The sequence below is a fragment of the Macrotis lagotis genome, chromosome 6 (assembly GCF_037893015.1).
Source record: "Macrotis lagotis isolate mMagLag1 chromosome 6, bilby.v1.9.chrom.fasta, whole genome shotgun sequence".
NCBI lineage: Eukaryota > Metazoa > Chordata > Mammalia > Peramelemorphia > Peramelidae > Macrotis > Macrotis lagotis.
This window is the reverse complement of record NC_133663.1, coordinates 79,935,308-79,960,014: the sequence shown is the minus strand read 5'-3', so window position 1 is coordinate 79,960,014 and position 24,707 is coordinate 79,935,308. Positions and strand designations below refer to the sequence as shown.

General features: G+C 36.3%; 1 long non-coding RNA gene across 2 annotated transcripts in view; it reads left to right on the top strand.

Moving 5' to 3' along the window:
• The first annotated feature begins 2,278 nt into the window (after positions 1-2,278).
• Positions 2,279-24,707, top strand: part of LOC141490999 (uncharacterized) — a 233,603-nt gene continuing 211,174 nt past the window's right edge. For both annotated transcript variants that reach the window (XR_012469423.1, XR_012469422.1), the window contains exon 1: positions 2,279-2,363. This is a non-coding gene — a long non-coding RNA (uncharacterized LOC141490999). The remainder of the gene's footprint in view (positions 2,364-24,707) is intronic.

The window sequence follows — 24,707 nt, the reverse complement described above, 5'->3', positions numbered from 1 at the left end:
TCCAGAAATGGGACTGGGCAAGGGAGGGAGGAGAAGATGAACTTGAAGGAAGGGAAGGTCAGAAAGGAATCCTGTTGGAGCTGAGGATGATCTCCAAAAACAAAAAGTCATTTCAAGAAAGGTATTGTCCATACTCTCCAAATTGTCCTGGGATAGGGCCTCAACTATCTTCTATTCCTTCCTGAAATAAAGATAAGCAGCACCAGCAGACAAATGATACTTAATTAATCAACAAATATTTATTAAATATCATCTATGTTTCAGGACCTATGGTAGGTCTGGGTACTCAAAAACAGAGAATGCAATGATCTCTATAATCTTTAGAGGTTTATATATTCTAAGAACCTTAAGTATAAATATAATTCATAATGACCAATGAGATTAAAATAATAATTAGTGTGCGTGTGTGTGTGTGTGTGTGTGTGTGTGTGTGAGTGTATAGAACTTCAGGCCATGATACTTCAAATGTAAGTTTTTGATAAGTACTCAGATTGCTGATAAAATTCCATGGTCCCTATTGCACTTCTTTATTTGTTATGGGGTTTTTTGAGGTTCCCTGCCCCCCTTCCTGATGTTTCTGATTGTCTGAGTTTCCTCCAGGGCCCAGCTAAGTAGTCTGGGGGCACTGGAGTGAAAAAAGAAAGACTAATTTTAAATGTCAAATTAAAGTTGTTCTTTTCCCAGAGCAGCTAAAATACTTTAAGCCACACCACTGAGATGGACCTCTCCATTCCCTATCTTAGGATAACTCTCAATATCTTACTTGGATCACAAAATTTAAATCTAGAAGGGATCATAGATATTTTCCAGCACAGGCTTTCTTAAACTTGATTCCATGGTTCTCCAAGAGGTCCATGGATAGATTTCACATGGAGAGCTATGAACAGGATGGAGGAAAATTTTTCATCTTTTTTATTTTACTCACCTCTAACTGAAATTCAGAATTTCCTTCAATGATTTAAAAACAACATTTGGAGAAAGGGTACATAGGTGTCACTGGACTGCCAAAGGGTTTTGTGACATACACACCAAAAAAAAAACCCAACAAAACAAAGCAAAACAGATAGGAACTTCTTCATTTTACTGGAAGGAGATTGAGACTCAGATAGGGCTTGTCCAAAGTCACAAAGTTAAAAAGGATTCATAAAGAAACCAAGCAATGCTAAGCAGCATCTGACTTGTATACCTTGGTTGCTATTGTTCTTTCTCTGGTTGGAAAGGCGTCTTTACTGACAGTTTTTTCTCCAATCTAGCTTTTATTATCAGGGATTGCAGTGTCTGTTTGGTTTTGTAGCTCTGACCCTTGATGTTTTCTCATTCATACACATAAAAGCTTGCGCTTTTACACACGCACACACACACGCACACACGCACACATACATATCTGCACTTTTCATGTTTTTCTTTTCATTTACTATTACCCCCTTGTAGCTTAAGACTAGTTAACGAGGTAGATAGGACCGGAATCCTGGTCACCGTGTAACAATGAGGAAAACCTGCGTCTCAGAGAAGCTAGGTGCTTTGGGCCCTTCCCCGCCCCCCCCCCCACCAGGTCCTGGTTTGAGTTGGCATTAGGTGGCACCCTCTCTGCCCAGGGCTCTCTCTGCAAGTGGAGGGACCGAAAATCAGAAGTCAGTCCCCCGCTAGCAAGAATGCTCTATGCATTGGGGAGACCAGGGAGGGATGGGGCTTTAGCCTAACGGTTCACCGCAAAAGACCGCGCTCAGAGGCAAATCGCAGCCTTCCTGGGACCTCCTAGACGCATGGCGGGATGCTTCTTTTCCCTCCACTGGCTGAAAAGGAAATAAGAACCGAGGCTGGCTCTTTCTGGCCCTAAGCCCCGCGGGCTGCGCGCTCTAGCCCCCGATCTCCATAGGAACCAGGTGCGGGGCCTCCAGGACCCGAGCCCGGTGCGCCCCAGCTCGGACACGGCAACCTGTCGGCCCGGGCTCCTCCCCGGAGCTCCCACACTTTCTCCTCGGCGCCCGGGGGGACGAAGCGGGGGGCGGGCCGGACTGGCCTAGGACCCCGAGACTTTGCGGAGGGGGCAGCGGCGGCGGTGGCATCCGCAGAGCGCGCAGCCAGCTGGGCGGGACTCGGAGCTGGGCAGAGGGGGGCGGAGGGTGGGGGGCTGGGCAGGGCGGAGGGCGGGGCTGAGGGGAGGCGTCCCCGAGCCTGCTGGCAGCCAGCTCCCCGCCAGCGTCCATTCAGCCAGCGGCTGCCGCAGCAGCAGCAGCCTCAGCCTCCCCGCCGCAGCCTCCCCGCCGCAGCCCTGCGGAGTCGCGCTTCGCCTGGCCTGGCTTCCTCCTCCCCGGGACCTGAGCTGTCCTGTCCGCCGCAGCGCCAGTGGCGGCAGCGCCCAGGTAAGGGGCACCTATGTGGCGTCAGATAGGCGAGGGGGCTCCTCCCGCAGCCCACTTCCCCTAGGAGCCAAGAGAAAAACGGGAGGCGGCGCACGTCCCCCGCAGCACCCCCGACCTCGCCCCTTGCCAGGCCGCCTGGGAAGCGGAGCTGTCACAGCCCCCACCTGCCCAGCGGTGCCCGAAAGCACCAGCAGCGCCCCGGCTCCGAGCTGGGGGCCGTGGCTGCCCCGTGCTCCATCTGCTCGCCCGTCTGGGTGAGGGGCTCCACGGGGTCATGACCCGCACACTTGCACTTGCTCACCCTTAGGACCAGCTCGCCCACAGCTGTGATTACCTGAGCTCCGTACAAGGCGAGGGGAGAAGTCAGTGCCACGGGGGGGTGCATGAAAGAGGAGCTGGGGAAATGGGGGGGGGGGGTGTTCTTTCTGTTTAATTTCCCATCTAACTACATTTAACTTACTGCAAGCTTCACGATGACGGGTAAGTGGAAAAAGCAGCCCTGTCATTCTAGTCATTTTCCATCCAATTCGTTGGTACCAAAATAAAAGAAAAAAAATGTCTTTTTTCCCCAATAAAAAGGGGGGGAAGGGGAGCGGAGCGGGCAAACCTGAAATTTCTGAAGTTCAACAACCGAATCACCTTTTAGCAAAGAAGATGGAAAGTACTGCCCAATATAGCTGCTCTTTCCTTTCTTTAAATCTTTTTTTTTTGTAAATGATGATTGTTTCTGGGCTGCAGTGTTGCCTCCCTTCCCCACCCTCCTCTTTTGTTTAAGGATGGAAATTTCAAGAAAGTGTGTGTGGGGTGGGGGGAAGTGGGGATGTGTGGATTTAGGAGGAGGGGGTAAGAAGGCAAGGGGCAGGATTCGGAAAGACCATAGCCTGCACACTGGGAAATCGATTTTCTCCTGACTGGCATCACAGGGCTAAAAGGCTTTTGTCAGAAAATAAAAAGCTTTTACCAGCAACAAGCCTATTTGGCTTGTACCATCTGCTGTGTGGAAACCATCAGAGTACTCTCAGAGTAAAAACCTTAAAAGAGGAAAATATATAGCGTTATTTTTTTCATTGCAAAAAGGAAGAGACAAAAACATTTGAGGCAGTTCATTTTTGATCAACAATATTGAGTGCTGAAAGGCTGTAAAATGACATTGACTTAGATACAATGCAAGACAAAGGATATTGTTGTTTGTCGGGTTGAGGAGGTATTCTACAAGGGCAATTAATTTGTATTTTAAAATATTTATTTTTCAATAAGACCAGCCAGAGGAGGAAATGACTGCAAACTGAAATAGAGGTCTTCAGCCGCAGTGAGGCGGTGGAGAACAAAGCCTTTTTATGTAAGAGAAATTATGCAAAATGTCCCAAGCTTGGGCTGCAGGTACCAGCCCTAAGTAAAGGCAAAATCCCTTTTGCTCTATCATTAGGCTATAGGTAATTAAGATTTTTTTAAAATTTGAAATTAGATTGACAAAAAAAATCTTCCTTTGTAACATTTGTCTGAGAGGCAGATTCCAGCCTTTTATCTGAGGGTACCATGAAGCCCTGGTTTTATTGGGTAGGTGTGTGCATTTTGGAAAGAATCCTTATGGTTTCCTAAATAATTGATATTTCAATAAAATATGTTTGTATACTATTAGTATTATATGTATGTATAGACATATGTATACATATACATATATATGCACATACTAAAATCCTTTTTTAATCAAAATTGATATTCTGATATGTGTTCCTTTAAAAATTATCTTTGTTGTGATTTTTATCTAGTCTTCACAGATTCATTCTATAAATAAGCATTTGTCCAAAAAAATATCATTGTATATTTAGGACCAGTAGAGCAAAATTTTTGCTTGGCAATTTATTTAAATCTTCTATATTTTACAATTTGGCATGAGGTTATTGTGCATTTCCAACAGTTTTGTGAGAGGTCCCTCCCCTTAAAAAAAATGGAGAACCTTTTGTTAGATCTTTGTAATCCAAATGACTAGTTTCAAAAATGAGGGTTTTTTTTATTCTAACAATTTAAATTTATTCTAGCAAATTAAAATTCTCTGTTATTTCATCTATTACAGTGCCATTCCTAGCAAAGAATTTTGTTCTTCTTGGTTGCACCTGTAATGATTTAGACTTCTCTTTATGTCTAGACTACGGGATATCAGAGCCAATGGACTTAGGAGGAGTCACAGATTCAGGACTTACTCATTCTCTGCAGCAACTCCCTCTTCCCTCCCTGATGAATGACATGCTTACAGCACCTTAAACAGGGTTTGGGAGGAGAGTGAAAAAAAGAATGTGCTGAGAGAGCATTACCCAATGAAACTGGCATAGTTGTTACTTCATAGGTCACTCCAGAAGGTATTTCAGGAGCCCTAAGATTGTAGATTGTCTTCTTGTAGTAACTAAGAAATCTCAGATCTCAGGGCCAAAACTCCTTTTCTGACAACAGCATTTCCTAAGTTAAATGATGTGTTTCTGTGCGTGTGTGTGTGTGTGTGTGTGTGTGTGTGTGTGTGTGTGTATGCATGTTAGATAATTTCAGGAAGCTTGAACTTGACCAGAAACTTAAGATCTGAAATGTAATTTTGGTCCATACCCTTTAAGCCTGAAGGGACTTCATTCTTTCACCATTTTTTTTAAATTCAGTTTTCAAAATTTCTAAATAACATAAGTTAAAGGGAAGAAAGATGTTTTGGGTTTTTTTTGGCAACATGTATCATTGGAACCCAAATATGCAATGTGACATTTGACTAGATACATGACACGCCCTGTTGCTGTTAAAACTTGAGAAATATAGTTTAGATGTTGACATTTAAAAGGCAGTTAATACTAATGTAAAAGTGATTTCATTTACTAAATGTATAAATTGCTACATCCATGAATCTTCCATGTTAGAACTGAAACTGTTGCAGTGATTTTTATTTTCTTATTTACTGAGATAATAATTCACAAATGAATAAGATTTTAAGCATTTTACTTCTCAACAAACCTGTGAAGTGGCCAGTAATCTTGCACAATTCACTTTTATTTCCTGAGCCTCAGTTTCTTCTTCTCTAAATGAAGTTGAAGGAAATGGATCTTGAGATCCCTTTCAGACCTAGATCTATGATTGTTAGATATTCATTGTTATGCTGATAAACATGGCTTCCAAGAAATCCACCACAAGGGGTCCACAAAACCTTCTTTTGTCATTGAGTGGATAATAATGGATAAAAGTATCATAGGACTTTTATAGTTTGGAAAGGTTATATAACTTAGCCATAATCAAATAATTATTAGACAGCAGAACTGGGTAAAAGGCTGGGAGTTTATAGAGAAGAGCTGAATTTGAACTCTGGATCTCCTCCTTGTGTATTCAAGTCCCTTCACTTCTCCAGTTTTTTCATGTGTAACAGGATCTAAGGTTTTTTTTAATAGCTCTAAATCCTGTGACCTTGAAAACTCATATCCCCTAACTCCAACTCTGAGGACCTGTCCACCAAATCACCCTCTGTCATGTTTCTTTATGGCTCAGGTTAGGTAATTCTCTTCAATTTTTCTTAATTATTGTCAGATCAGATTAAAGAATTCAAAATGTCAGTGCTTTAACTACATACAGCAAAACTAGAAATAGACATTTAGATAAATCACTAGTGAAACATGTGAGCCTTTATAGTGATTCTGAAAGAACTATCATGAGTTCTTATGAATTGTAGGGTCAGAAGAGATAAATATTAATAGGATTTTTGAGTCACACCTCTTCCTTTAAGTTACATCACACCTTTTCCATTTTGATTACATCTACATTTTCATAGCATTGGGGTAATCAGAATCTGGTTGATGGCTTTCACAAATCATTATTAGGCAGTTCATAGGCAGTAGGCATTGTGCTTAGTTCTAGGGAGACAAAAACAGAAAGACATTAAAATCCTATTCATGGTCCTTCTTGCATACAGATGTTATTTTTATCTCTTCACAGAATTCTTCTCCTTTTATATCTTTCCTTTGAACTTGGTATTTAAACTCATTCTTTTCTAGACCTTTGTCATTCAATTATAGCACAGCTAGGTGGCACAATGAACCTTGGCATCAGGAGGATGAGAGTTCAAATCCAGCCTCAGATACTTGACACTTATTAGCTTGGGCAAGTCACCTAACCCTAATTGCCTCCCATCCAGAGTCATCTCCAATCATCCGGATTCATATGTGACCACTGGACCTAGATGGCTCTGGAGGAGAAAGTGAGGCTGATGACTCAGCACAGAGCCCCTCCCCCCCATTCAAATTCATTTCACCTTCTTGTCATGGCATCCTCTCCCTGATGTCATGGTCTTCCTAGAGAATGAAGGACAAACATCATTTATAGCACAGGAATTTTTATGCACTTATTCACCCATTATAGATTTATTAAGCCTCTACCACATTCATAGTATTGCATTAAATATTACATGGAATAATAACAAAAACTTAATGACACTGTTCCCCAGATTTTCAGTGAAATTGTGTATCAAGAGTTTACTTAAATTCTAAACGGTGGAAGTAAATCATACCTTGACCAGAGCTGAGTTCCATGTCTCAAATTGGGTTGTTTTCATTTTGGTTATTTTTGAATATGTAGAAGTGATTTGAACTTCTCCTGGGATTTTGTTCCCCCACTTGTGTCTTTTTTTATTGTATTAAATAACGGTAATGTTTAATATTTATATGGTGTTTACTATGCTAAGTGTTTCACAATTATTATCAAATTTGATCCTCACTACAACCCTGGGAGATAGATGATATTATTATCCCCATTTTATAGAAGAAACTGAGGTTAATAGAGGTGAAGTAACTTGTCCAGGGTTGTACAGCTAATAAACTTGCAAGGCTGGATTTGAACTCGTCTTCTTGACTCCAGGCCTGGCACTTTTACCAGTGCCTGGTTACCACTTAGTGCACCACAAGGAGGGAATGGTTAAAATGGAAAGACATCTGCATTATTGGTGAGATCTATTTCGGGTCTGGAACATGAGATAAAAAGATCATCAATAGCTCCCATCTATAAGGTTCTAGTCTTGAGAGAGATAAGCCTATAAATGATGAACCAATTCCTTTTCTCAGAGAGCTTATAAACTTATCCTTGAGGATCTTACTACCTAGTAGAGGAGATAGAGTCTATATCCTTATACCAGTTTTGTTATTTACCAGTCTTGTGATCTTAATGTTTAAAGTCTGCCAGCTTCATTTTTCTCACCTGTTAGGTAGACTTGAGAGTAATGCACTTTCTACTGCTCAAATTTATGGTGTCATTAAAAACTGGACAGGAATGATTCAATTGAACAATAGATGTGAATGAAATTTGTGGAGGATTTTGAAGGAACAAATAATCCACAGATGACATAGTGATCACTACCTCACAAGGAAAAAGTGTTGTAATATATGAGTTACATAAGGAACAGAAGAAGAAAGAAAAACAAATTTTTTTAAGTGTAGACCAAATGGTAGACCAAAAGGAGCTTACATCTTGAAAGAAGAATGATCACCAGTAGAAGAAGTTTTAGTTTGGGAAGTGGCAAGATGGTGAGTAGATTTATAGAGTAAATGATTTACAGACATTTATTAAATTGTTAACAATATTTGCCGTCCTGTAAAGATGATTCTTTGTGAAGTTATTTTTCCATTACATAAGTTAAATTTGAATGAAGAAATGTATTTTTCCACAAATATCCCAAGATATTATTATATTTTTAAAAAAATTATAACAATTTAACATAGATACCTGCATATTAAAATATATATATGCAAGTATATGTTTCTAAATGCAAATTTAACATAGTAGTTAGCATGCTATTATTGATATTAGCTGTATTACCTTGGGCAAGTCACTTAATTTCACCTTAGTTTTCTCATCTCTAAATTGATTGAGTGCACTTGATCATCTCTAAGATCTCTTCCAGTTATAAATGTATGAACAAATATAAATACACATTTATGTATGTGTAGATATATAAATAGATAGATAGATATAGATGTAACATATATAAATTATATAGCACATCTGATTTTTAAAGAGAAAATTGTAGTGCCAAGGGAGAAAAAAAGATGTCTATTAAGTCCTCATTTATATCCACAAGAGAAAAATAATTGCTATCAATGGCTACATAGCTATACGTATTCCAAAATAAAGAAAAAGAACCATGATAAAGAACCTTTTGGAATTCTTCAAGAATAGTCATTATCTTAAAATGATTTCAACCTTTTAAAGCAGTTAAACTACAAAGGAGGAAGTAAAACTTTTCAAATGGCCCTTGACAAGAGAAAGCAGGGGAAGGGAATATGAAAATTGCTCTGTTGTTTGTAGTTGGATATGAAGGTAGGAAGATGATGCATTGAGAGAATCACATTTGCTGGAGTGGGTGGGGAAAGAAAGAATCTGTTTTGTTTTACTACCTCAAGATTATTTTGTTCCCATTCCTCCCCTACTCTTCTGAGGTTTTGAGTACTTCCTTGTAGGGATTTTTAGAATGCTCATTAGAAGTTGTTCTTCAGGGTGAATTGAAATGCAAAAGTGAATTAGATTAGACCAATATTTTTCAGTAAAAATAATTTAAATCAGGAGTTTTCCAGGCTTTCCAGAGAGACAGAATTCTTTTCTTTGGAATGATAATAGCACTTTTAACAAATATTGTTAAGATGTATTCATAAATACAATATATATTTAATGTATAATTGTGCATGTTTGTATGTATGTACATATATATTGTAGAAGGAGCACCGGATTAGATTTTAGGCTAATCCCAGATCTGCCACTAATTATTTAACTGAGATTGGATAAAACATTTTACCTCTCTAAAGAATTTTGTAGTTCTAGAAGTCTATGAATCTATGATATTTGAAAATTTAGGGGAAAATCTGTATATGACTTAGTCAAAATGGGATACATATTTTCTTCTTTTTAAATCTATCATCAAACATTGAGGTTTTTTCCCTTATCAAACTCCAGGGTCTACTGGTTCCCTCAGCATCATTTAAAGTCCTTTGTTTGGCATTTAAATCTCTTTTCAACTTGACCCCACCTTACCTTCTAATCTTCTTATATTTCCCCTCCTCACAATCTGTTATCTTGAACATGTCTTTACTCAACCTGCTCCACACACCCTTCCCCCATGACCCACACCCCTCACCCCCACCTGTCAGAATCCCTTAACTCAAATATAACCTTATGTAAGCATTCTTTCATGATGTGTGCCTTCCAAACATCACCACCATCCCTTGCCTGGCTACTAGAGCCTTCCTTTCTAAAGTTATTTCCCTTCTACTCTGTACGTTATCTTCTTTGTGTCTACTTACACTTTCTTTTCCCTATTAAAATGCAATCCCTTTGAATTTAGGGACTGTTTTGTCTTTCTTTGAATCCTCAATTTTGCACATAGTAGGAGCATAATGAATTTATTTATTGTTTGAAGTATAGGGGTCTCAATGAATGCAATCATTTAAAGCTTCAGATTTAATCTATCAATCAAAAATAAACTAGGTAGGATAAATCCTTTCTCAACTTTTAAAGATGGATAGAGGCTTTGTTTGATCATTGGATGAAAGCAGTTGAAACCATACATGAAATATCCTGTGACTGACTGAAAGAGACACATCTCTGGGCTTTTGTTTAATCTAGCAATGCAGTTCTGAAGTATGCATTCCATTAAATTATACATTCCAGTCAAGTATTGGTCACATCTAGCTATAAAAGGGTCCTGAGAAAGAATTGTCTTTGCATATATTCCTTTTGTGACTTTCAGAGTTGGATGGGACCTTAAACCATCTAGTGAATACGTATCTGGAGAATTTCAGCTACGACAGACCTGGCAAATGGTTAGGCCAAGCCTTTGCTTGAGAAAAAACTATCTAACTCCTAAAACAGCCCAGTCTTCTTTTTAGAGAATTCTAATTATAAAAGAGATTTTCCTTACCTCAAGTCTAAATTTGCCTCCCTATAGCTTCCAATCAATGACACTTGTTCTGCCCCATGGAGCCAAACATAATGCTCCTAGTGTCTTATACTTACTCTTAAAATACTTCAAGGCAGCTAAGATGTCCCTTATTCCAAGTTTATTCTGCTGGTAAACATTTCCAATTCCTTCATTCCTACACAACATAGACTCAATGATCTTCACCATCCTGATTGTCATCTTCTAGATGCTTTCAATTTATCAATGTCCTTAACAAAATGTGATACTCAGAACTGAACACAATATCTCAAAATACTTTAATCAGTGTATAGTATGATATCATCTCTTTATGTCTGCAACCTATATAATTTCTAATGCAGTTCAGGAATTTATTCATTTTTTAGGCTGCCATTTCTGTTGACATGGACTGCACAATTGTTGACATTTTGGGGTTAACAATTCACTGAAACCTACAACTATTAAAAATTTGTCTAGTCTATCTTTCCTTCTGTTTATGAAATTGATTTTTAAAAAATCTATACAGTACTATATCACTGCCAAATTACATTTTTATATGCTCTAGTCCAATAGTCTAGCCTGTCTAGATCTTCTAAAATCTTAACTGTAATCCAGTTAGTTAAATATCTATCCCATTTTTTTGTGGCTTAGGCAAATAATTAGTGTGTTGTTTTACTTTATCTTAATAATATTTAGTAGCACAATCACACACAGGTTTGTGAGATGCTCCCCTTTTATCAAACTTGACATGGAACCACTGCTTCTCTTTTATTATGTTATGTTCAACCAATTCTGAATCTGTCTAATTTTACTATCATATGGTTCATCACTCTTTATATTTTTCTACAAAATTAATCTGAAAAATTCTCCCAACCATTATCTTTTTATGGCAATGAGGAAAAACATACTGACTTTGGAGTCAGAGTAGTTGAATTCAAATAGCATCTCTTCTATATGCTACCTATAAGACTGTAGAGAAACTGAGGGTTGTGGGTAAGGAACTCTGGCCCTCTGTTTCTTGTTCTATAAAATGAAAGATTTGAACTAGATTATCTTCTAAGCTCCCTTCTAACTCTAACTCTATCATTCTATGAAATTCTTGCTTTTTTTTCTTTTATTTTTGGTTTTGGGGGGGGACCACTTAGCACTTTTGTGTCCTTATTGGTATATTAAAGCTTACTTACAAAGCAGGATTTGGTGTTGCTGAGACTTTACCAATATTTCCTACCTAATAGTCATACGTTTTCCCCTTCTGTTTTATCTTGGTAGACTTTGGCCATCAGGGGTTACCTTTCATTTTCTGGATAAATAAAATATTTCTAAGCTGAAAATTAACTTTTTAATAGATGTACTTTGGAGTCATTGTGACTTTCACTGGCAGCAATTGCCTGTTTAACTTTTTGAGTAAGTTAATATTAAGAAAAACCAATTTTGGAATTGTAGCTTCAAATCTTTTTTTTGGCTCAGAAAAAAATTAGACGTATTGGTATGTCTCTTTTTTTAACCATCATTCTCCATGTTCTTCAGGAAAAGATAATAACAAACATTTATGTACATTTTGAGACTGGAAAAGCACTTTATGAAATAATACATTATACAGTCTTTATTTTGGCCCTCACAGAAGTCCTGTGGGGTAGATGTTATTATTCTCTCCATTTTATGGATAAATGAAGTGAGTCTTTGAAAGATTAAGTGACACCTCTGCTCACACAGCTATTAAATATCTTTGGTAGAATTCAAATCCAGGTCTACTCCATTCACTTGTGCCACCTGAGATCTCATTTTTCCCCTTTTAATATTTCTTATTTTCTTCCATTGGAGAGGGACAAGCAGTATGGTATAATACATAGAAATCTGGCTTTGGAGTCAATATGGTATAATGGAAAAAACATTCAATTAAAAAACATTTGTTAAGCTCTTACTATTTGTTAGAAATTGTGCTAAGCAGAAAGAATATACATACATACACACATATTGAGTAAAGGAATATATATTATATATATATTTGCATACATATATGCATATGGATATATCATATCCTCCCATTTTAGTGGTGAAGTATTGTATCTAGAGTCAGAATGTTTAGGTTCAAATCCTACCTATGATGATTACTATAAATCTGATCTTAGACAAGTCATTAAATTTCCCTTGGCCTCAGTTTCTTCACTTCTAAAATGAAGATGACCTATGAGGTTCTTTCTACCTCTAAATCTATGATGCTAGGATGTGCATTTCAGCCCTACATCTAAAACATTGTCTGTATTATGACCATAGTCTAGTCATGTAAACACTGAATTTGGTGTGGCAACGTTTTTTTTTTTAACATTATAGCAATAAGAATGAAATAACAGACTGGAACTCTTATCTACATGCACCAAAGCAATTCAGTGAGAAAATCAATAGAATTTAAAAACTCTTCCCTTTTCACCCTCTATTTTAATTGTTTGTTGGCAACAAGTCAATTCTTTATCCTCCTTCCTGTCCCCTACCAAGGAATTTCCCACACTGCTAAAAAGCATAGATCTGAAACCCAAAATATAAATATGCATTTAAAGATTCATAAATTTTATTACACTTCCAAGGATGATATGCTTAGAATCTAGAAAAGACTAATAATAATGATGATGATAATATCTCAGATTTATATAGTGCCATTTACTTGTAATAATCCTATGAAATAAATAATGCAAATATTGCTCCCATTTTACAGGTGTGAAAAGTAAGTTTCAAAACAGGTTCCAGCTCAGAGAACTTGGACTCAAAGCCAGATCTTCCACCTTTAAGTCATTTTTGTTTTGTTTTGCAATATTTCATTCAATATTCCTAGGCCAGAAGAGGAACTTGAATAAGGGTTTCATATCCAAGGCCTAAGAGGTTCGAGAATTTTAAAGTTAGCAACTCTGAGATCTGGCAAATCTCTCAATTTAGATATGAGGAAACTAAGACCTATAGAGGTTAAGTGATTTCTCCCAGGTCACCCAGATAGCTAGGGACAGAGCAAGAACTAGAAGCCACATGACCTAATTATATCATGGGATGCTCACACCCTCCTCCTCCTCCATACCTACTCTGACTCCAGTATTGCTGCCTGGGCCAAGGGTGGAGTGAGGTGACTGCTCAGGTGTGTCCAACTTTGTGACTCAACTGACTTTCATATTCCTTTAAAGGAAAGGCCTTACAAACCCAGAGCCACTCACCTAGTGGCTGGGCAGGGATATGTCCCAATGAGAAAAAATATCTGGAAGGTTCCTAGTTCAATACCATTTTTTGAATGGGAAAAGGTTCAGAATCTTGCTGGGGGTTTGAATGTAGTTGTGCAGGCACATACAGAGGGTCTAACTTTAAAGTCCAAGGTCAGGGATTGGGGTCACTTTTAAATTGGGCAGTGATTGTTTGCAAAGAATTCCTCTTGGATGAAACTAGTTAATATTCTATATTACCACCAACCTCTTTTAAAAGATGATCCTTATTTTTAGTATTTCTCTCAGTTTTATTATTTTTATCCAAAAGGAAATGAGCAGGAAAGGCTGTGGGTCTCTGTGCTTATGACTTGCTTCACTTACCTTCCTACTCTTATGTCTTTATGTTTCTATGCCTGCAATCTTCCTACTCCCTCTTTTTTCACCTTTACTTCTAAAAGACAGTAAATTAAATAGGAATTAGATGTTGCCATGGTTACCACTTTCAGTAGCTACTTCACCTGCACCCACGCTGCTTAGGCATTGTACTGTCTTTATTTGACAAATATTGGAAAGGTGCAATGTGCATCATTCAGGAAGGAAACTAAGCAGAAACAGGGTTTGTGCCTTCACTGGGAGATAGAAGTAAAATTAATTTACTGAAGACCTATGTCACATTCACCACTGCCAGAGACTGAAGGAATTAATGAACAGAAAATTCAGGACAGGGGCAGTGCCAGCAATATCTCATAGATTAGATTTATTCACTTGAAAACATCCTAGATATAGTGTGTGTGTGTGTGTGTGTGTGTGTGTGTGTGTGTGTGTGTGTGTGTGTGTGTGTGTGTGTTGGAAAGATGAAAAATTGCCTAGATGAATCTCTTCCTTCAAAATCAGAAAGAGTGGTATCTAGCGATTGCTGCCTTCTGTATTAGACTATAAGTAAAGAGAGCATGATTTCTTAAAGATTTTCTTTTGTGAACATTAGAGAGAGAAGGCACCTCTTTCTGAAAGGATTTTGATAATGAGACATAACTAAAGCAAAGATTATCAATGTAATTGTATAACTGCTTTCTTTTTGTAAAAGAAAATTTCATATTTTGTAAAAGTAAATTTCCTACAGCATTTCTTTCCATAGAGTATAAACATTTTTTAGTTTCTCTACCTGTATTGAGTGCTGGGGTCTCAAAGGGGAAAAAAGGAACAGCTTCTCAAGAAGCTTAGATTTTACCATTCATATGGTTTGAAAAAAATTGATGGATGAGAAAATGATATCCCCAAATCTGTTGTCTGCCAAGAAATAAAAAGGCATTATTTAGTAAATTTTAACATGATCTTCACTGAGAATTCCCTTTTGTAGGGACTTTTCCTCTATAGGTTAACACTGAAGTTATTTAATTTAAATAATCCTGATAACAAATTGATAGCATTTCAGTATTAAAAGTACATCATCAGTCTCAGAGTCAAGAAAAGCTGAGGCAAATCCCACTTATGACCTATATTGATTATGTAGGCATGGACTAATCCTTTAAAATCTCAGAACCCTCAGGCTTATCTCAGAAGTTTTAAATTTCAGATTAATTCCCTAATTGCAACCTACACAGTGGAGTAAGTTCCTACATTCTTGAGTGCTACAGATTGATGTAACCATAGGTCTAGACAGAGAAAGGAAAAAAGGTCCTGATAACATTCAAGTCAGAGTGATGACATTGTGAAACAGCAGAATCTTTAAGAATAACTCACAAAGATTTTAAAATTTTAATTACATTTTTCTCTGTCCCTCTAGGGAAGGTGTGAGCTTTATTAATATAATTGGTTAAACACCAAAGATGAAGCATCTTGAAAAATCAGAATTCAGCAATAGAGTTAAGTTTGCATTTTAAGCATCATGACTGATGACCCTTGATGATCCTATTCTTATTTATGATAATTTACTTTATGAATATACTTTATTGACAAATAGTACCTAGAAAATAAAGATTGTCTGGAATGAGCATAATAATGAATAAAGCAAGAAACATTAATCTTGTTTCAGTTTTCTAGTTCTACTTTTATTGTCTAAGGACAGTATATAAGTCTATTAAATATTCTTATTCAGAGTTTCATTGATAGTTTTTTTTCTCATTTGGGGCAAAACCAGGTTTAGAACATTTATTATTTATCTTTTGGATGGATTGAAAACAAGAGGATGTGCCTATAATGGATCTAACAGTGGGAGCAGTTTACCCATTGTAAAGCTAGAGAGATTAAGAGAATATCATAGAGATGGGACACTGAGGATGGTAGCCAGAAAGTGATTGAGCCCCAATGTTGATTGATGAGTAGTGCAAGAACAGTGGCCTCCATGGAAAGGAAGCATCCACCTCATGTATCTATTCTGGAGCAAACCTAGTCCATCCTGTGGTATTTATAATTATTCTCAAACCTACAGAGAGACTGAAATGAAAATTTAGCAAGCTATTTTCATCTAAAGTCTGGAAGGTGCAAACTAACCTCAGAGAAATGTCATTATTGCATTTTGGAATGTATTTCTTAACTTTGTTCCCTCTCTCTCAGCAGCTTCAGTTGTAAACATTTGTAAAATACTGGCCACAAAACAACTTGGTACTATAAACATAAGTAAATAGGATAGTATGTAAAATATAGCTCGTAGATGAGAAATTGTTATTCTTGCTAAAATATTCTGAGGTTCTCCAGTGAGTTTATTTCATTTGTCGATGGTTCTAGAATTGTCTTAAAAACAAATGACTAGTCTGACGAAGCACTGTCAGCCTGGGAATTGAAGTTAAGAAAGTCTTGGGTTTGAATTCATTCTCTAAAACTTGCTCTATGGCCAGAGACATGATTCTTCATCCATGAAAGTCTCCATTTCCGAATTTGGAAAATCAAGTTAAAAAGACCTGTAGTACCTTCAATAATAATAATAATAATAATAATAATAATAATAATAATAATAATAATAATAATAAAATAAGATTTTTCAAATCTATGTAAACATATTTTAGTCTAATTGAAATCAGTATGTGACATAGAATAATGATATTTTCTGGAATAATTAATAAAATAGTAATTTATCCATCCCCCAGAAAGTTGACACTTTCCCCAGATTTTTGTGTTTGTTTCTCATCATTTTGATAATTGGAGGAAAATATAACTTTTTTCTGCAAATTTAATTATTGGATTTTTAAAACAATTAATACATAATTTTATTTTTTCAATTACATATTATGGAAGCTTTTCAATATTCATCCACTTGCATATTTATAAATTATACTGTTTTCAATGATCCTTCCTTCCCAATCCTCCATCCCTTGGCAGTGAACAATCTGATAAAAGTCTTGCATGTACTTGTGTGTTTATATATTTACATATGAGTCATTTTGTGTGTGAGGAATTAGGACCAAGGAAAAAGGAAGAAAAAACATGAGCTAGAAAGGAAAATCATGATAGTTTTATCTTTTTTTTAAGTGAGCATAATATCCATTCAGATTCTTTGGTTTTTGATTTTTCTTGTTTTTTTTTTTCCTCTGGAAACATTGTCCATAACAGGTCTCCCAGGGTGTCCTAGCTCTCTGAAATGCTTAGAGGAACTGCATCCATCAAGGTTGATCCACTCACAGTGTTGTTTTGGCTCTGCTCCCTTCACTCAGCATCAGTTCATGCAATTCTTTCTATGCTTCTCTAAAGTCCAACCACTCATGGTTTCTTAAAGAACAATTGTATTCTATAACATTCATATGTCATATCTTGTTCAACCATTCCCTAATTTATGAGCATTCTCTCAATTTCCAATTTTTGCCACTACAAAAAGAATTGCTATAATTATTTTTGAACATGTGGGACTTTTCTCATTTTTAATGATTTATTTTAGATTTAGCTCTAATATTGGTATCGCTAGTTGAAGGGATATAATCAGTTTTATTGCTCTTTGGGCATAGTTCCAAATTGCTCTCCAAAATGTTTGGATTAGTTCACCAACAATGCATTAATCTGATCATAGTCTCTTTTTTGTTTTTGTCATCTTAGACAATCTAATAGCAAAACACTTCATAGTTGTTTTAATTTGCTTTTCTCTAATAAATAAAAATTTGGAGCATTTTTATATGACTATATATAGCTTTAATTTCTTCATTTGAAAACTGCCTGTTCATATTATTGATCTTTTATCAATTGAGGAATGATCTGTAACCTTATAAATTTGATTCAATTCTCTAAATATTTTAGAAATGAGATCTTTATCAGAACCCCTAGCTGTGAAAGTTGTTTCCCAGTTTTCTTTTCTCCTTCTAATCTTGACTGCATTGATTTTATTAGAGAAAAAAAAACTTTTAATTTAATATAGTCAAAAATCATCTATTTTGTAATTTATAATGTTCTCAATTTCTTGTTTGGTCATAGATCTGACCTTTCCATAGATATGACAAAGTATTTTTTAATCTGTTAATTTGTCTCTGGTATCTCACTTTATGCCTAAAGTTTGTGCCCATTTTGACCTTTTTTTTATATAGGGTGTGAGATGTGGGCCTGTGCCTAATTGTTGCCATACTATTTTCTACCTTTCCCAATGGTTTTTGTATAATAGTGAGATCTTATTCCGGAAACTATTGTCTTTGGGGTTGTCAAACAGTAGATTACTGTGATCATTTGCTACTGTATCTTTTCTACCTATCCTAATGAATTGATTCATTTTTCTATTTCTTAACCAGTACCAGGCAGTTTTGATGACTGCCACTTTTTTAGTGTAGTTTTAGATCTGATTCACCTAGTCTACCTTCCTTTGCATTTTTCCATCAATTCCCTTGATTTTCTTGATCTTTTGTTGCTCTAGATGAATTTTGTTTTTTTTTTCCTAGCTCTCTGAAATAGGTTTTTGAAAGTTGGATTGGTATGACAGTGAATAAGTAATTTATTTGGGTAGATATATCATTTTTATTATATTTGCTCAGTCTAACCATGAGCAATTGATGTTTTTCTAAAAGTATTTTGTAATGTATTCATATAGTTTCTGGGTTCATCTTGGGAGATAGATTTCCAAGTCTTTTATGTTGTTTGCAGTTACTTTAAAAGGGATTTATCTTTCTATATCTTGTCTTGGTCTTTGTTGTTCATATATAGAAATGCTGATGATTTATTTGAGTTTATTTTACATCCTGCTACTTTGCTGAAGCTGTTAATTCTTTCAAGTAGTTTTTAGTTGATTTTAAAGGGTTCTTTAAGTATATCATCATATCATCTGCAAAGAGTGAAAGGTTTTCTTCCTCATTGCCACTTTTAATTCCTTCAATTTATTTTTCTTTTATTACTAAAGCTAACATTTCTAATACTATATTGAATAGTAGTGGTGATAATGAGTACCCTTGTTTCACCACTGATCTTATTGGAAATGCTCCTAGTTTATCCTCATTATATATAATTTTTGTTGATATAGATAGATACAACTTTTTATTTTAAGGAAAACTCCATTTATTCCTGAACTCTTTTGATTGGAATGGATGCTGTTTTTCATCAAAGGCGTCTATCCCTGGAGTCTTTCTAGGTTCAATTCAAGAACTCTGGACTACATGCCTTTTTTATTTCTTCTGTCTAAAATAACTTTATATGTATTTTGTGCACATGTTGAATGTCTTACCCCCCTTCCCCTGTCTTGCCTGAATAGAATGTAAGCTTCTTTAAGGCAGGAATTCTTTCATTTTTGGCCTTATCTGTCACCTCACATGGTGTCTGGTTCATAATACTAGACTGATTGATTACTTTGTACATGATGTGTACTTAATGAGTGGCCTGTTGAATAAATGAATGAATGGATGATATGATGGTGTTCTCTCTGAAGATACAAATCAATTTTAAAAAACACTTCCAGCCTGTGTACTAGAATTTGAATTGTAAGATTTCACTTGGCATCCTGCCTCTACAAATGATTTAACTTCTCAGGGTTTCAATTTCCTCAGCTATGAAATAAGAGGAACTAGATGATCACCTATGGCAGTCTGTGGTTCTATAATGACATTGGGAAAACACAATATAAATCCATAGAAAAGAAAATAATAAGTAAATGAAAGACATTGTTTGCTAATGCCCTACCTATAGCAAGTATTAGAGAAGTTTGATAGAAAGACTGAAAACTATGGACTAGATTGATTCAAGAAGGCTCATAGAGCCATAGAGCTCATAGAAGTGAGTATGAAGGAAGTGAATAGTTAGAAGATCTTGAAATGCCAAGAAGGGACTGAATAAGAAAGAAAAAAAAAACTATAAGGGATGTCCAAGAGATGATGAATATGGTTAGAAGGTGGAGTTCAAGTTGGGAAGTCTTGAGGAAGAATCTTGAGTATTAAGTAATGATGAAAGGGCCTTGATTGATAAGGTGAGGTGTTTGGACTTTATTCTGCAGCTCAAGTAGGGAGTCAAAGAAGGTTATTGAACAGGGACACCTGATGTGACCACAATGATATTTTAAGACTATTACCTGCCAGTGGTGAATAAGGTATGAGAGGAGAAAGAGATTTAGATACCAGTTAGAAGAAGCTCTGATAGTTAAGATATAAATGAAAAAGGTCTGAACCTGACTGTGAGAAATGGCAAGGAATGGACAGAGGCAAGAGACATGAATGAAAGATTAGTCAAATTATTCCTAGAGAAAAAGTAATCTTGCCCCCCTTTCCAGCTGTTCCTTTGAGTTTTCACCTCATCAACTTTTCAACCAAGTGATGAGACACACAGGAGGTCATTTCATTTCTCTGTCAAATGAAGGGGTTGCACTACCTGATTCTGAAGGCCTCTTCTGGTCTTCCCTTTCTAATCCATTCTAATCTAAAATCTCTTGATTTAAATATGAAACAGAGTCTATTTCTCTAACATTTGTTTTCCAGAGCACTAAAGTAGTTCCCACAAGATAAACCATAACTCCTGCATTTGTGTTTCAAGCTAAAAAAAAAATCAGTAGATCTGCTACTCTCATCCAAAAAAAAAAAAAAAAAACAAGCTTCCATCCTTTGATTACTATTCCAAACATGGAAAAGGTTTTTTTTTCTTTTTAAACATAATGTTCAATTGTCTCTAATGATTTCTTAGGCAGGAATATTTTTTCATGTATAAAAACATATAAAAAGCACCTTATTTATCTGAAAGTAATGGGGGAACCTAGACGATATCTAAATTCCTCCCTTTATTTCATGTCTGAAAATTCTAAGACCCAGAAAGATAGAGGTTTGGCCAAGACCACATAGTTGTTTTCAAAACTAGAATCCAGGTCTCCTGACTCCCTACTAAAGCTTTTATTCCCATTATCTGTTAAATACTATTAAGTATTTCCAGAATGTAGAAAGCTTTTTTTTTTAAATTTTGTCCAGGAGGGGAAAAGAAGGGGAGACTGAACCCATGACTTCAATGGTTTGGAAATTCCTAGTCTTGAACTACTCCATCCTCTTCTTCCCCTTGCCCCCCCCACCCCGTGAAGATGCCCCACTCTTCAGTAACAAACAGACTTAATTGAATGAAACATTAAGTAACTTGTCCAAAAGTTACTGAGCTAGTTTGTATCAGAGGCAGGTTTTGAACCCTGGAACCCATTTCTTGCTGACTCTAAATCCAGTCATCTGGTCATAATATTATTCTGCCACCAATATATGGGGCATGTGTTTAAATTATTGTTACCCCTTTTCTTCATGTTAGTATTAGTATTTCCATCTTGTTTAGCTTTTGTTTTTGATGCTAGGTCATAGCTAAAATTGAGAACTAAGTATTTAGGCTTATCTCAATTTTCTTCCCTATTGAAAACATACAAAGATTGGTGTGTACAACTTGGCCTGAGGAGTCATAACTATGGTCACCATTTTCCCAGTTACTCTTTAGTCTGAACATGTTCTATATTTTATCTGACTTGGTCCTGAAAATGAGGTATGTGAAAACAAGAAGAACATTCTGTGATATGGAAATCTTCTCCTTTGGATATTTGGGAAGAGGAGAGGAGAGTACTGTGTTGTGGGCAGCTTGGCTAGAAAGCACCTGGTCGCCAGATGGTTAGCAGCTTGTTTCTTCACATCCACACCTTTATTTGGGATTACTGTGGGCTTTTCTCTGTAATAGATTTGGGCAGTTTGGAATCAGAGTTAGAAAATTGTAACCAGTTGCATGTCAACCAAAGTGGTGGTAGTGGACAAAGAGTTGAGTGATCATGGTAGCTCCGGGGTATATGGTCTACATTAAAGCTTCTGCAAAGAGTGTAACTCAGAACATTAGGAGAAGATATTTTGGCCTGTGATACAGGGACTCTGTTTTCGTGCAAAACAGTGCAAATAGTAGCCAGAAGGTAGAATGAAATAGTGAGATGCTAGTAGAAATGATAGGTTGAGGCAAAGGTTTCCTCAAGCCAAAAAAAAAAATGCACTTTCCTTTGGCTATATATTCTAAAAGAAGAGTCAAACATCACAGTGACTAATTTGTGCTTGTAAAGGGATCATTTGATTTATGTATGATATAAGTAGATCTAACCTCAATATTCTTGGTCATTTTTTCAGTTGTTTGACTTTTTGTGACCCTGTTTGAGATTTTCTTGGAAAATATACTGGAAAGATTTGCCATTTCCTCCCATAGCTCTTTCTACAAATGAGGAATTGAGGCAAACAGGGCTTAGTGACTTGACTAAGGTCACACAGTCAATAAATGTCATATCAGATTTGAACTCAGGTCTTCCTAAATTCAAGCTCAGTGCTCTATTCACTCTGCCTTGTCACTGCCTTCATTAACTAATCTATATTTAAATTACTTTCAGTGAGTAAATAACATAGCATTTCCCTTAGGTCCCTATTAGAATTCTTTGTCCAGGTATTTTCAATATGATCATAATTAGTATAGGCTTCATTCTCACAGTTGTACTTTTTGCATTATTTTATAAAGATCTTTTGAGATTTCTTCATATTCTTCATTCTTTCCCTCTTAATTGCATTATAGATCATTGCATTAAACATTCTATGATTTATTTAACCATATAGTGGAATAGCACTAGACTGTAATCTAACCCTAGCACTAACTCTTATTATTGGACATTTAGTTTAGTTCTAAGGATGCTATTTTTTAAATTATATTCATTACTACCATGAAAATCTTGGAACTGGTAGTACACTTTCCACTTTGATAACATATTTAAGATCTTGTTGTCCCTTTAAATTTGAATAGTTTAGAGTGTAAGCAGGACTTTTATAAATTACCTTTAAAAACAATTAACTTTATAGTCATAAAATCAGAAAAATCTGGGTTCCAGGCTTCCCTCTGGGAGTCTGGAGATTTTGTGAAAGTTACTTAATATGTCTGTGACCAAAAAAATTTATAAGACATTGAATTTCCTAGAAGATGCCAATCTGAATTGGTAGAGGAAGTTTATTCAGTAGAAGTATTCTATAGGGGTGGCTAGGTGGCCCAGTGAATAGAGCACTGGCCCTGGAGAGTCAGGAGTACCTGAGTTCAAATCCAGCCTCAGACACTTAATAACTACCTAGTTGTGTGGACTTGGGTAAGCCACTTAACCCCACTGTCTTGCAAAAAAAAAAATTAAATAAAAGAAAAGAAGTATTCTATAGCAATGATTTCAGAGATCCAAAGAAAAAACATTTAGTAGGATTACATTACTTAAAACATAATCTACTTCTGGTCTTGTGATAAGCATAAAATGGTGCCATGGAAAGGACAGTAAACCATGCCATATATTTAGAAGAAATGTAATCATTGAAGGTGGGGTGGGGGAATCAATTTACCTCTAAATGCTGTTTACAGAACTCTCTACCACTTAGTAAGTTCAGTAAAATTTCAAAGCTTTGCAAGAATTTTGTATATCTTCATCTAGTACTTCTATAAGTAATGGCTTCCTATCCATCTTAGTGTCTGGGGTTAGAGAATAGAATGAAGGAGGGAATAATAAGGAGAGTCTTCCTTCAGTTTTGACTTCTCCCTGCCTTCCTCTTTAATTATTTCTTTGAGTCCCAGTTGCCATCGTAACTCCTCTCCTATTACTTAACTCTCTAGGCCACAGTTTTTTTCATCTTGAAAATAAAGGAAGTTGAACCTTTGAGGTCCCTTCCATCTCTAAATCCATAATCTTCTGTCATCTTTATAAAATTGTGTCCCAATTTTACTGGTTTCTCATTCTATCAAGTTTTCAACCTTACCTCCCCCCCCCTGTTCCTACCACCAATACTTACCTAATTAAGATACAAAGGAGCTATGAAGAGAAGGCAATAAGTTCAAATGCAATATGGTTTACAGTGGAACCACCAATGAGTGAAACCAAGGGAAAATTTTGACTGGGAAGAATGGGTATGTTACATTTCTCTGGGTGGATGTTTGATATAGTGGAATAGCACTAAACTGTAATCTAACCCTAACCCTAACTCTAACTTAGGTCTCCTATCTATACATTAATTACTCCTTTTTGGATACTCTATATTGTGAATAAATTGATTCCCCAGAATCCTTCATATCCATCAAGATTCAATGTAGGTGTCACCTCTCAAGAAAATATCTTTCTGATTCCTCTAATTATTAGCATTCTCTTCTTCATCAAATATCTTCTATTTATTTGTTTACTTACATTCCTAAATTTATTATAAACTTCTTGGAGGTAGAACATTTTTCACTTTTGTCTTCTCATCAGTGCCCAACCTGCATTAATTAAATTAAATCATTCACCCTCTGTGGTTTAGTTTCCCAATCTGTAAAATGAGAGTATCAAATTAGATAAATTCTGAGGTCCCCTCTTTTCTTTTAGCTTTCTACAAATCTTATGTAAGCTACCTTTTTTGTGTTTTTAATCTCTCAAGAAGCAAAGAGGCAGATCAAGTGATAAATTCTCTAAGCTCAGGGGGAGGGAGTGGAAAGAATGGCATAGATCAGTTTGATATTTATGTGGTGAAGAAATAACTCCCAGTTACATATTATGCATTGGTCATTTTAAAGTGTAAGGAATAATATCCTCTTTCTTCAGGGGATGCTATTAAATGAATATTGGAGTATTTGTGTCTGTTCAGGGGTTCATGTGGCTCAAAGAGCCTGATCTGACAAAGCACCAAGATGAAAATGAATTTATGACATCCTATTGGAAACTTATTTTGTTTCCCCTGAGCTATGTGGTAGGCTACAGAATTGTAATTTTCTTATTATGGTGAATTGCATAGTCTAAAGGTCTTGTTTCAATTCCATTGTAAATGAATTTTTGCTATATTTAGGTCTTTATAAGTGTGCTGTATATGTTGC